This window comes from Giraffa tippelskirchi, chromosome 8 (genome assembly GCF_054371585.1).
Source record: "Giraffa tippelskirchi isolate mGirTip1 chromosome 8, T2T-mGirTip1v1.2.pri, whole genome shotgun sequence".
In the NCBI taxonomy this organism is placed as follows: Eukaryota; Metazoa; Chordata; class Mammalia; order Artiodactyla; family Giraffidae; genus Giraffa; species Giraffa tippelskirchi.
The window spans coordinates 25,538,788-25,552,102 of record NC_137282.1 but is presented as its reverse complement, the minus strand read 5'-3'; the positions used below and the strand labels follow the sequence as shown (position 1 = coordinate 25,552,102).

At 36.0% G+C, this 13,315-nt stretch overlaps 1 long non-coding RNA gene across 10 annotated transcripts in view; it reads right to left on the bottom strand.

Annotated features, from left to right (window-relative positions):
• The window catches only part of LOC145518087 (uncharacterized), an 854,536-nt gene that overhangs the window by 300,228 nt on the left and 540,993 nt on the right, over positions 1-13,315 (bottom strand). For all 10 annotated transcript variants that reach the window (XR_014062587.1, XR_014062594.1, XR_014062593.1 and 7 more), the window contains one exon: positions 6,326-6,384. This is a non-coding gene — a long non-coding RNA (uncharacterized LOC145518087). The remainder of the gene's footprint in view (positions 1-6,325; positions 6,385-13,315) is intronic.

Sequence of the window (13,315 nt, the reverse complement as noted above, 5' to 3'; positions counted from 1 at the left end):
ATAGAGCCTGACCCACAGTAGGTGCTCACTCAGCTGAATGTCTAAGATAAAATATAATCCAAAACGCTGATAACAACAAAAAGATAGTTTAGACAAAACTCATTTTCTTAAATACCAGAGTCCATTTACAAATGTGGAGGATCTATGACAAGCTACATTTGGGAGAGGTAAATCTTTCTTTTCACTCCTTTATAGACTTTAAAATACTCATGGTATTTCAAAATGCACAGTTCATAGTGGAAACCATTGGGAAAAAATATATTATAAAATTTTCTAGGGTTTATGTCTGTAGTAAAATAAATTTTAGAGTACAATCATAACTCTTGTCTCCTGACAACTGCCGTCTATATATAAATCTGCTCTAGAAATGGGCCAAAGGATACATTGTAGTCAACATGAAACTTGATTCAAAATGTTTCATTAAAATGTACTCTGAAATATATTTTATTCTGACTTTTACAGTATATTTTTAAATCTTATATCAAATAGGTGGAAACTACTTGTTAAATCATCTATTATTTTAATGTATAATCAAATAAAAGCTTTAAAAATACAAAAATGATGCATGACATGTGTGCTTTAAAATTGTGTCAAATGAAAGCTTGTATGCCTCAGTTGACATATAATTCAAAGGTTAATATAAACAGTTTTCCAACCCAAGAAATAAAATATTAGCTCTTCAATCTTGATTTTAGGGACCAAAACCATATGTTGCTGGAAGCAAAAGTTTTAGTACATGCACTTCCAAATTAGAAATATCACTGTAGGAGATTCTGTGACTATGAAACGGATCTATACTGAAATATATGGTTTCACATGTGAGAAGAATTACTTTTTAATTGTGCTTATGTGAAATGGAAAACATTTACCCAAAAATTCATTATAATGCTTTGAAGGACTTTGAAAAATAGGCAAGGTTGGAAGGGTTGCTGCTGCTGCTGCTGCTAAGTCACTTCAGTCGTGCCCGACTCTGTGCGACCCCATAGATGGCAGCCCACCAGGCTCCGCCATCCCTGGGATTCTCCAAGCAAGAACACTGGAGTGGGTTGCCATTTCCTTCTCCAATGCATGAAAGTGAAAAGTGAAAGTGAAGTCGCTCAGTTTGGAAGGGTTACTCCCCCACAAAAGCAGCAGATGGAGGAAGGCCTGAACACACCCTCCTCTTGAGCTGTGTATTGGGAGGTAGGTACCCTGTAAGGAGCATGAGTTGTTAGGGGGGAGGATGGGAAGTGCAAACAGGCTCCCAGACCAAAGGTAGAAGCAGGAGAAATTTTTTAAGTTGCCTCAAAGGCCATGTATAGTAGATCTGACTCTTTCCCAGAAAATTCTAATTCTTAAAAAAAAAAAAAAATAACAAAATTATTGTTACACCTGATAAAAGAGCCACTGATGGAGCAGAATTTTGCATCCATGTTGGCCTTGAAGTGGAAACATATGCTCTATGTGGTTGCAGAACCAAATAGAAGGGGTAAACCTGACAAGGTAAGGTCTGAAATCAAGGTTTGGATTGTGAATTGTGTAAATCGAAATATTTAAGGTGCAGAGAGTCTTTTAAGTGAAACTTGGATTATACTTTGGGATCCTCTTAAGGGATCCTTGAGCCAAGCTATAATTCCCTGTTATACCTTAGGATGAATTTTCACCTTAACACTCAGTGCACAGTGAATTTCCTCCATACCTTCTTAACTATTTGATGCATAGTACAGAGTGGTGATAAACTGGCATGAAAAATTATAGTCTTTAAAACATTCTATGATGAGTAATACAGATTTGATAGAGCAGGGGAGGAAGGACTGAGTTGAAAATTGATGTTTTATATAATGAATCAGTCATACAGACTATTATATGATTTTTTAGAACAATTAGGTCTTTGGAAATTCTTCATGAAATAAGCAGCAAGAGAATATTTTGGGTGTTAGTGTTAATACAGCCTCGACTGTCTCACAAAGTCTTTAAAAACTGAGCCATTTGTCGAGAAAGAAGAGAGACCTTTCTGAGCTGATTAGGCCCCTGTGCCCTGATTCAATGTTGAGAAGCGATTCTATTGTTAGAGATCAGATTTGTCTCCTACTGAGAAAATAGCTATTGAGTCCACCTTGGAGCTACACAATAGCTGAGTCCAATTACATCTGCTGGGAGCCAGCTAGTTACATTCATGATGGCAATAATTGCAGAAAATTTTCAAATGGTTTTTAAAACAAAAATACAATTAAAAATTAAAATGGCTTGACAAATGTGTAACACTATGTATCCACACTGTATTATACAGTGTCGATGCTATAAAAATCCTCTGTACTTTGCCTATTCATCTCTGCATATGATGCTAACCTCTGGCAACCACTGAATTTTGTACTCTCTCCGTTGTTTTGCCTTTTCCAAAATGTATTATCGTTAGAATCATACAATATGTAGCTTTTCATGATTGTCTTCCTTCACTAAGTAATATCCATTTAAGTTTCTTCTGTATCTTTTCATGGCTTGATAGATCATTTCTATCTGAATAATATTCTGTCATTAAACATTTGTCAAAAGCAATAGAATGTACCACATTAAGAATGAACCCTAATGACTTCAGGTGATAATGATGTGCTAATGTAGGTCCATCTTTTATAACAAATGTACCATGTGATGCAGGAGGTTACATGTGTGTGGAGACAGGAATCTGAGAACTCTCTGTATTTTCTACTCAATTTAGCTGTGAACCTAAAATCACTCTTAAAAAATACATTATTTAAGTATTTAAAAAAATTTTTAATTGCAATGGGCTATATATTTTTCAAATCACTAGACAGAAAAGAGACAACACAATGTAGAAAACAATGAAAATATAAATGAAATATAGGAAATAAAAGAGACAAGAAAATGAAAGTCATGAAATATAAAAAGGGAGTCAAACATTAATTCTGACTAAACATCACAAAATGAAATTTGAATTAAAGCATTATCACATTATTGATAGGAAACTATATTAACTCTTTAATCTGTTGTATGTCAACTCGCAAATATCTATATTTAAATTGAAATAAATTTTCAACAAGAATATTTCGGAACATGACAAACGATTCTAAATTCATCTAGTAAATGAATACATAATAAGAATAAATGTTATTAAGTAATACCATAGGATATCTAAAATTACTAAAACTTTTAGAAATTAAACAAATTTGAAATGATAGAAGAATAAATATATACATGGAAGAAACTAGAAAACACAGAAATAGACCCACATATAAGGATTTACTGGAAAAACAAGGTAATGTTTCAGATCAGTAAAACCAGAACAACTGTTCACTCATAGTGTTGAATACTGATTAAAGAATACAAAATTAAAGTAAGATCATGATTTCATACCTTATCTGAAATTAACCCCAATGTTAAATATAAAAAATGAAAGAAGAGAAAAAATTAGATGTATTTTTTCTCTTCTTGGAATAGATATCTTTTAAAATTATAGTGTCAAAGAAAAGCCATAAAGACTGTATAAAATGTGAAATAATTACACATTATATTACCGTATAAAATACCAAAGGCAAACAACTATGGAAAAATTTATATCAAATATGTTAAAGGTTCATTTCTTATAATATGTCTAAGTTATATAAATTATGCTTTTATTATTAATTTCACTCTGTTAAAACATAGTCCTGCCTCTCCAGCAACATTGATCTGGGAGGGGGTGTAGGATCTGAGCCAAACTAGGCCCCTACTCTGGAACACTGACCAGCAGTCACAAAGGCTGTTGACTGTCATGACCATCAGGTCCTCTTGTAAAATGTCTCAAACAGCAACTGCAACAAAGATTCAGTCCCTCTCTGGAAAAATTATGAAAGACTTGCTATAGGAACTGTCATTTACTGTGTTTCCCAACACAGGAAGAGCTGATCTGGAAGAATGATGCTGACTGGCCAGGAGGAGCACTTACATATGCACACACGCACACAATACTGAACACACCTGCAGTCCTAATTTTTAGAAATTAACCCAGTTTTCAGTGACCCTGGATGGTAAAATACTCTGTTGGCATTGGAATAATTAAAGAAAATATGTATAAATATATGTATATAACCGCAGATCCACAAGTAGCACTGTGAAGTCAAAACTTACCCAATCAAATCCAGCCTTTCTCATTTTACCGAAAAGCATTCACCAGAGTAAATGAAAGAGATTCTTAATCAGGTCAAAAAAACTTTTAAAGAATATGCCCCCTTCATGAAACTGCACTTAAGAAACTTCATTCCCATTGCAAAATATGTCTTAAGATTTTTGATCTCTAACTTGTTATGTGGAGCTGTGTTACCTTTAAAGGAAACCGAGTTATTTTCCATATATTATTTCTAAAATCTTGGAGGAGGATGGGTGGTTAATCTTCATAATTTCTGATTAGGCTGTATAAATCAAATATTTCACTTTGAATTGAGATTTCTCTTCTGAAGCATGCATACTATCACTGTTAATAATGACTGAAGATATTTATCTCATAAGATCTACATTATTTGCTTTGTAAAGAATTGAAATTTAGTTATCATAAAGAAATACAAGGGTAATGCTTCTGACATACAGACATCTGAATGATTTACCAAAGCACTCTAATTTTAAATTGCACTCAACAAATTAATCTCTACTTCTATATAAAGAATATTTATTTTAAATCATTGCAAATCCTGTGCTTTCAACAAGTTTTGATAGTCATTAATATTTTTATCACATTTCCTCAAAGGTGAACTAATTACTATTATTATTTTCAGTTAGAAATTCTAAATGTATTCCCCATTTTTCTTGACTTTGAAACATAACTCTTGAGATATAATCTTTGCATGAAAAGCATAAAATGAATTGTCTGTCAAACAGTATTCATTTTTCTTGTAATGAAAATTCTCTCTACAATGACATCCCTTCTCTGTTACCTGATGGGCACATCCAAGTCAAGCTTTTCGAACATTGTTAGGTGTTATTTATCTTGAACTTGTACCGCCTTCAGGCATCACAGACATTTTGTGTATGTGTGTGTACTTTGTGACCTTTGTGGCAAGAGGCTATAAAATACATACTGACACTAAATTTGTATAAGAATCTGGAGAGGTAGGTAAATGTGCTAGGCTTCTTGAGAACAATGATTTTTTATGAGGTCTGTTGGAAAGCATGTCTGTGGGTTAGTGAGATGCCAGTAAGAGATATTCTAATTTAATTTACCCATTACTTATTATCTGATTTTGAAAATACTGACAAGAGCCCATAAGATAGGATGTCCAGTCTATGTCTGTGAAGACTGTACCACTAGACATTACAGTAGAAAAAGTTTTGTGGTCATTTCCTAAATATACTTAAATATCCATGCCCTTGTTTCCCTACTTGAAACCCTTACAGGATGATTGTATATGTTGATTTGAATCCTCCCTTGAGCAAAAATGAATGAATGAATAAAAAATGAATAAAAGAATAAATCGATAAGTAAATACCTCTATAAGATTAATAATGAACTTCAGCTCACATGTGCTACACATTTCTCTAAGCTGTGCTCACTTTTAGATTTGAATATTGTATTTATGATTTGGTATAAGCTTTGAACTCTATGATGCCATAGATTTTTCCAGCATCTGCTAGAACAATTGATTTTGCTGTCAGCATTATGAAGCTACCTGTGACGTGTAAATATTTCATTCTCATTTGTACATAAACCAGATAGGAATCACTTGAACTACTTTTTTAACCATCTTATTTTAGATTTTTCTTTCTCATTGGTCTTTTTGAGCTGTTTTATAATACAGTTTGTATTTATAAATTTGTGTTTACTCTGATAGTTACTGATTTACTATTCTACTACACCTGTTGCTAGTCATCTTGATTCACTAGCTGCCTTATTCATCTGTTTGTAGCCTAATTAATGTAAGTCAGAGGGAAGAAGTGGTAGCCAACATGATTCCAGAATACAAATAGCATAAGTCTTAAAACCGCTCACAGAGTATACCTGAAGTTTGTAACAGATATGCACAGTTAAACCTCATTCTTCTTTTAATCAATACATTCTATAAATTGGGAGAAAAACTGAAATGTGTGAAAAATAACACTTTCATGCATCAAGAATATACAATTAATATGTCAAAAATGCTCTTTGTGGTTGTATCTTTGCAAAATTTAGCGACATTTGGGTGGAAGAAGGAAATGTTTATAATCACAGTGGATGGAAGGAATCCTGAAGAATAGAGGCAGCGTTTGTAGTGCTGGAATATTCTACTGTCATAGCTATATGGGAGCATCGTTAGATATGGTCTTCCCCCTCAAATTCACTGGGCAATATTCAGTTCACAATCTTTGAGACAGGACTCACCCACTCTGATGAGAAGAGAAACTATAAACTTCATTCAGAGTCCTTTGTGAAGGAAGCTCCTGTAAGACAGAGACAATGGGTTATTTGCTTTTTATCTCTAGTGTCTAGGATGATATCCAGAACACAGCAGATATTCAGTACAGATATCACATACAATGCATGTTTCTTTCCAGCAAGCAATAGAAGTCCTAGAGTGTGGTTATTACGAGGATGAGCCAGTGCCCAGATCAACACTGGAATCTCAACACTATCATCTAAACAAACACTCATCACAATGCTCTGACCCCCATCCTTGCTGATCGAAGCGTGGTCTACAGGAAGATCTCCAGGTGGTTCATGGACACACTCAAGTTAGACACATGCCACCTTACATCACATGTGACGGGCTCTCTATTACTCACACTCACCAAGGCAGATGTACTTACATACTTTGAGCAGGTAAGTAAGTGGGCTCTGAAATCAGATGGTCCAGGTTTGTACTTACCTTTCCTTCTTAATAAGTATAGGACTTTGGGGCAACTTACTTTGCTAGGGTTTATCATATCTAAACTCGAGGTGGGAGTACTAATAGCACTGTCTATAAAATATTGTTTTAAGTTAACTATTAAATAAAGTACTACATGTGACACTTGTGCCATACACAGTTGACCCTCTGGAGCAGTGGGGTCTTCATTTGTGGATTCAACCAACCATGGATGGAGAATACTTTTTTTAAAAAAATCCAGAAATTTCCTAAGCAAAATTTAAGTTTTCTCCATACCAGCAACTATCTACACATCATTTACATTATAACTATTTAAATGGCATTAGGTATTATTAAGTCATCTGCTGCTGCTGCTGCTAAGTCGCTTCAGTCATGTCCAACTCTGTGCGACCCCATAGACGGTAGCCCACCAGGCTCCCCCGTCCCTGGGATTATCCAGGCAAGAACACTGGAGTGGGTTGCCATTTCCTTCTACAATGCATGAAAGTAAAAAGTGAAAGTCAAGTCACTCAGTCATGTCTGACCCTTAGTAACCCTATGGACTGCAGCCCACCAGGCTCCTCCATCCATGGGATTTTCCAGGCAACAGTACTGGAGTGGGTTGCCATTTCCTTCTCTGACTAGAGATGATTTAAAGCATATGGGAGGATACTTAGAGATTATCTATAAGTACTATGTATGCCATTTTATATACGGGACTTAAACATCCTTGAATTTTGGTATCTTCAGGGGATCCTGAAATCATCTCCTATAGATAGATACCCAGGTATAACTGTACTATTACACAATAAATATTAGTTACTGTAACTTTATGCTAATAAGATATCATGTCTACACCATGATTTTTCTGTGATTATATAAGGTTCCACAATCTCAAGTTAAAATCAAGAAACTCTTTCGCTTCTAAGCTGTCAAATAGCATGATAGACAAGAACTATATGAGTGTAATTATATTATTGATTTAGAGGAGATAGGAGCTATAGCTGTTTTTTCCTCTTTCTCCCTATCTCGTTCTCTTTCATTCACCACCACCACCCTTTTTGGTCACTTAATAAACTTGTGAAAAGGGGGAAGGGAAATGTTCTCTTTGCTCATACTTTTTCCATTTCTTCCTTGAAATATTCCAAAGTTAGTATTCTTGAGGTTAAGGGCCTCCCTCATGGCAATGATTGTGTGGCTTAAGGACCTTGGACTTAAGATGGATTTGAATTAACCCCTTCACTGTGCCAAGGGAGTACAATGGGTCAATGGCATTTTTCCCTGTAACCCTTTGAATTAGGGTTTTTGTAAGCAGAATAAGTAGCTTAACAGCACAGCAGAATGGGTGCACAACCCAGAGGTCTTGGAGTAAAACTATTCTTTCTTCCAGTCCCATTTTTCCTGCCAGAGGGGCTCCTCTCTTTTCTTGTTTCTGTTAGGTATATACTCACATATTCATGGTTTTCTGTTTTCTTTTTTATCTTATCATTCACAGTGAAGACTTTCTGGGTGGTTATAAGAAAAGAGGGAAGGATCCCAAAGCCTCCCACTTCCACTGGGGAATGTCAATCAATTTTCCTGGGACCAGGGTACCATCTCTGATTAGGGCATTTTGTCTATGACCCAGGTGGGGCATTCAAGCCTTTGGATGCTATTCAGTCCACAGGCATGGTGATAAGCCACAGTGCTAAGGAAAGCCCAGGCACACTGGCTAGGGATCTTGCCTGGGAAGAGCAGATGAGTCTCAAATGCTCCTTCCCACCCCCTTTATTTTCTTATCAGCGCTGGGGTCACTGGCCACCATGGATGTGCCACTCGATACCCTTGGGTGTCAGGAGAGCACACAAAAGCAGCAAGGTATTCAGCAGCACAAGAGAAGGGCTTGGTCACTACCCTTTCCTTTAGTTTTATGAGGCAGTGGGGAGCCTTTCTTAACTCTTGTCTTGGGGGCCTGGAACTGTGCTTTCCACGAGACTTTAGGAGATCAACGGGCCACCTTCCTAAATGATGGCTAGACGATTGCCCCACGCGATCAATTTCCAATCACCAGCCAGACACAATATACTGGAATCTTTATCCTTGAGAATCTAGTCTAACCACATGCAAGCAGGACTCAAGTCCACCAGTTCAGACACCTAGTCTTCACTGCCCCAGCCCCACTGACAGATCAGCCTCACAGCTCACCCTGTACGGGCTTGTCCGGCCCCCTGCCTCAGCCTTGGTGGTGGGAGTCCCAGAGGTCTCAACACCAACAGTACCTCGTGTCAACTAACAACAGGTCTCACCTTGGGGGCAAGATTTACTAGTTTACTGTAACAGACATACAGCATCTTCAAGGGATGTGCTTAACTTTCAGTGTAGAAAATGCCTTAGACCATTTGTAAATAATGTTTGACCTCCTCTACATTAGATCCTTTTCAGAACTGAAAAATGTCTTCTTAATGGCCCTATCATTCTTTATTTTCTATGGAAGCATCAGACCTCATTTAAAGTGAGTGCTAAAAAGTTCTTAGGACAAGCTAGATCCCGAGGCTTGGCATGAGAACCTAGGCTCTGAATAAATGATAAGTTAAACTGCATATTTCATTATCACTTTACACTTGTCTTTTCATTCAATAAAAACTCCCTCACCTCTGGACATTCCATTTTGCTGACTTAAATAGAAAGAAAATAAGCTTTTTTGTTGTTATATTTCCACACACCCTTGAGATTGTTGTTACTTCACAAATATAAATAGTTTTATATTTAAAACATCAGTTTACAATGCTATTAATGCCCATTTTCTGTACTACCACCATTTATTAGATTGGGAAAACTCTATTATTTAAACTGTGAGACAACATTGAGATTTGGATGATTATGAAAAGGGACTCTGTCCGTGATAATGAGTCTTTCATAAAGTCAAAGAGCTACTGACACTGAATAAATGTTTAAATATTTAACTGTACATATGATGCCCTGAGCATTTGTTTGAACTTGTCTGTTAAGTAGAAAACTCATAACATTGTCACAACCCTTTTATATGTTTATGATAACATGATGTATATATTTGGCTGGAATTCTGGATCTTGTAATCTTCTATTGACTCCTAAAAGCACCATCAATTTTCAATATAAATTCAGAGTACGGGCATCCTGGGGTAATTTATGTGGCATAGGAACCTTTATGGCTTCACAATGAACCATGTTGAAGGAACTGGAACAGTGAGGGGATCTTTTGTTTAGGTGCAAGTCTACATAGTCTTTTCTTGCCTCTTTAAATCAGCACTGTGCAATAAAAATATAATGTAGATCATGTATAAATTTAAATATTCTAATAGCTATATTAAACAAAAAGCAATGTATAAATTAATTTTAATGATATAGTGACCTTTGAACAACATGAGTTTGACCCAACTGCAGGGTTCACTTATACAAGGATTGTTTTCAGTAAACAGTGCAGTACTATGAGGTCTGCACTTGGTTGAATCTGTGGATATAGAACAGTGGATACAAAGGATGAGCCAATACAGGGTGTGGACTGTAAGTTACATGTAGCAAAATGAGCTAAAATCAAATTAAGAAATGATACAAGCTTGGAAATAAGACAATCAGAAATAAATAAGCTCAGGAAGAAAATGATTAGACAAAGGAAGATACAAAATGAGAACTGACAAATTGTAGGAAATAATTAAGATAGAATCAAATTTTATAAAGACTAAATCTGAAAAAGCTCAAGACTGAATAACACTGTAGAAAATTCAGTAAGCAAAATAGGAGGAAAGGATAAAAAGGAAAAAATAAAGACAAGTATATCTGAAGTGCTAAATGAAACACAAAAAATATATTAAAAACTGCCCTGCAATTAGAAGGCTTGAATCTACATATCAAGATACCAAGTAGTTGGAAAGTTTGACCCAGAATACTAACATAACAATTGGATTTTAAAGTTAACAATGTTTTTGTCATCCGGGCCCTACCAAAATAAACAAATCCACATGATTTATAAAAGTGAAAAAATCCTATTGGCATCACATTATTTATAACATTACATGCTACAAAAAGAATGGATGAACATTTTTTTTTTTTTATTTCTCAAGGAAAGAAAATATGAACCCAGGATTTTTTTTTTTTTTTTATCTAGCCAAGTTATCATTGATGTTTTGCTACTAAGAACATGTAAGAACTGAGGGAACATGGCATTCATTAGCCTATTGTAAGGAAACTACTTATCAACGTGCCTCATAAACCACTAAATGATTAGAGATGTTTCAAGTATACAAATCTGTGATGAGCACCAAATATATTTAATTATAGAACTCACACTTCAAAAAGGTACATAAAAGTGAAAAATAGTGGATTCCTACAAAACAATAAAAAAATAACCAAACTCAAAAATGGGGAAAGGACTTAGATATCTCTTAAAGAAGTCACACATAGGGCCAATAAGGACAGTAAAAGATGCTCAATAGTATTCATCAGTAGGGAAATGCGAATCCAAAACACAATAAGATACACTTTCATAACTTCACACCTGATAAGATGACTCTAATAAAGCAAACAAACAGCAACAACAATGATAGAAAACACAGAATAACAAGTATTGGTGAGGATGTGGAAACACTGGAGCCCTGGTAACTTCTACATTTTTAGTGGGAATGTAAAATGGTATAGCCTTGTGGAAAACAGTTTGATGATTTCTCAGAAAGTTAAATTTAGAGTTTACCATATGACTCAGAAATTCTACTCCTAGGTATATACCCAAAAAAATCGAAAAGAGAGACTCCAACACGTGTCTGTCATTGTTCATTGAAGCATTATTCACAAGGCAAAAACGTGAGGAAAGAGTGAACAGCCCATCAGTGGATAAATGGATCTTTTAAGATGGCATATGCAACTTTTAGGTTAATGGTGAAAAGATTCTCCACAGTGAGGGATACCCAGAAAGGTTCACTGAGTTACATGGAGAGATAAGGTGGGGGGGGGGGGTTGAGGTGACCAGGAGGGGAAGAGGGGAATTCAAATGTGGAGAGAGCAATCTAGCCAGTAAGCACTTCCCTCTGTGCTTTCCACAGTTTGGAACCCTCAGAGTGGTTCACAGAGATACATAGAGAGGGGGGAGGAAGGTAATAGAGGTAAGCATGAGTAGAAAGGGAGGAATCAAGAGGGGAGAGAGCGATCTTGGCAGTATCCTGTTCCTGAAGTGTTCTCCGGTACCCAGATCACCCTCAGAGATTCACAGAATTGGGTTGAGAAGAGAAGGAGATGGGTGGGAGATAGAGGTTCCCTGGGGGAGAAGAAAGAGCATCAATAGGGGGAGAGAGTAATCAGGCCAGTGATCACACTCCTGAGTAAAAATGGGTCCTAAAGATTGGGTTCTTAAATGTACAAAATTGATATCAAATATGTAAAACAAAGATTAAAAATCTAGAGTAGAGGTTAGACTCTTATAAAACTTACAATATAAAAAAAAAGAAAAAAGGAAACAGTGTAAAAAGAAAAAAAACAGTAAAACAGTAAAAAAAGAAACAGTAAAAAAAGTAAAACAGTAAAAAAAGAAACAGTAAAAAAAGTAAAACAGGAAAAAAACAGTAAAAAAAGAAAACACAAAAGGTATAAGATATATGTATGCAGTTTGCTTCAAAAATAGGTTTTTTTTTTTTTTGCTAGTTAATAGTGGGTTATGAAAATGAAAGTTAAAGGTGTAATAGAGGACTTGAAGAAAAAGGAAAGAAGAGAAAAAAATTTTTTTTAATTTAAAAAAAAATAATAATAATAATAGTAAAAAATATATATATATCTCGGACTTTCTCTGGAGCTGTTGTGAGCAGTGTGGGGTCTGCTCAGTTTCAGATAGATCCTTGTTCCTGCTTATACTTTTCAAGATCTATAGGTCCTTTTCAATGCAGTCGGTATTAACTACAGGGATTCTAATCTGTTGGCCTGTCACTTCCAAAGCGCTTCCCTCTGTTTATTTGGCTTCTGTTTGGAGATCTCTTCAGTATCTAATTTCTGCCCTGCAACAAAGGGGTGGAGGTAGTCTCTTTAGGTTCGCTTGTTCAATCGTGCTGCGGGGAGGAAGGAACACTGCAAACCTGGCGTGTGTGTGGTGAGCTCGCAGATGGCTAACAAACACATGAAAAGATGCTCAACATCACTCATTATTAGAGAAATGCAAATCAAAACCACAATGAGGTATCATTTCACACCAGTCAGAATGGCTGCTATCCAAAAGTCTACAAGCAATAAATGCTGGAGAGGGTGTGGAGAAAAGGGAACCCTCTTACACTGTTGGTGGGAATGCAAACTAATAACAGCCACTATGGAGAACAGTGTGGAGATTCCTTAAAAAACTGGGAATAGAACTGCCATATGACCCAGCAATCCCACTGCTGGGCATATACACCGAGGAAACCAGAATTGAAAGAGACAAATGTACCCCAATGTTCATCGCAGCACTGTTTACAATAGCCAGGACATGGAAGCAACCTAGATGTCCATCAGCAGACGAATGGATAAGGAAGCTGTGGTACATATACACAATGGAAT